Genomic DNA, 1,214 nt, shown 5'->3' on the forward strand with positions numbered 1-1,214 from the left:
GCCCCAAACCCAACAAATGGTTAAGAACGTGTTTCTCTTTAAAGATGCACTGAAGCCCTGAGTGCAGTTGGCCGTGGGTACCCCTGGCCTGGTATCGCAACCCACTGCCAGCCCGTATCTCCCCCCTCCCTTCCGCCTGGTCACAGTCCCATCCTGGATGGCATTCCTGTGCCACCAGCTCCATTTATTCCTGACACAGTGTAAACGGGGACACATGAACATGTGGTACCACCAAGGTGTTTACTTCTCAGTAGAGCCTGGCCCCAGGACACCCACGGGAATCAACCCCTCATGTTCCAAAGAAGGGGGGCCGTGACCCAGCACATGGGCTATGTAAACTGGGTCTTGTTCCGTGCAGGAAAATCCTGTGCGGATCCTTCCAGAAGAGACTGTCAAACTTTATTTTTTAAATCTTCCATCACGCCATATTGTAATGGGTACACAGTGCTTTTACTTGGCATCAGTTACGAGTTGGTTTTGAAACAATTCAGTATTAAACCAGCGGGGATGATTACTGATCTCTCCATCCCTTTGGGGCAGCTCTACCAACAGGGGACAGGTTCCATTCTATTCCAATTTGTGTTGCTGTCTATGCCCATCCGGCAGCACAGAAGGTGGCTTCATTAGCTAACACAGCGTTACCATATTTGTCATGGAACTCAGGTGCCTGCTTCCGGTGGCTCTGCCTTGCCATTGTTTGCTGAATGCTTTGAACTCAGAGGCGACTTAGTGCATTTTTGACCAGGGGAAACATCGTGGAGCTGAAGACAGAACTGCAGCAACTGCAGCTGCTAGTTTTTTGCACCTTCATATCAAGTACCCTTGCAAAGAGTTCTGAAAACGAGACTGTCAGACTTTTTGCTAAACTTCCAATTGTGGCATTTAGAGGCTAACTTTTATCCCACAAAACTTTTGAACTTACTTAGCAGTGTTTAGTTCACAAAGCATCTTCCCCACTTCTCTCTGTGGGGTCACCATAGAAAGTTCATGAGGGAGGCCAGATTTTTCCCTCTGTCCCTGGCTCTCTCTTCCCCGCTCTTTGCTTTATTGAGTTCCTACACTGGGCTAAGCTTTGAGAATTAAAAAACAAAAAGACAAATCTTTCCCACTTTCCTGTTGCGTTCTCACAGGTTGTAAGTAGAGCTGTGCTTTAGAACTTGAGTCTCCCAATGGCCAAGCCAGGACACATCTCCACTCAAGATGCCTTTCCAAAC

The 1,214-nt window shown here is 47.8% G+C and overlaps 1 pseudogene; it reads right to left on the reverse strand.

Annotated features, from left to right (window-relative positions):
* Positions 1-511: 511 nt before the first annotated feature.
* LOC132435521 (cytochrome c oxidase subunit 7B, mitochondrial pseudogene) lies at positions 512-754 on the reverse strand (annotated as a pseudogene).
* Between the last annotated feature and the right edge of the window lie 460 nt (positions 755-1,214).

Source organism: Delphinus delphis, chromosome 12 (genome assembly GCF_949987515.2).
Source record: "Delphinus delphis chromosome 12, mDelDel1.2, whole genome shotgun sequence".
Lineage (NCBI taxonomy): Eukaryota > Metazoa > Chordata > Mammalia > Artiodactyla > Delphinidae > Delphinus > Delphinus delphis.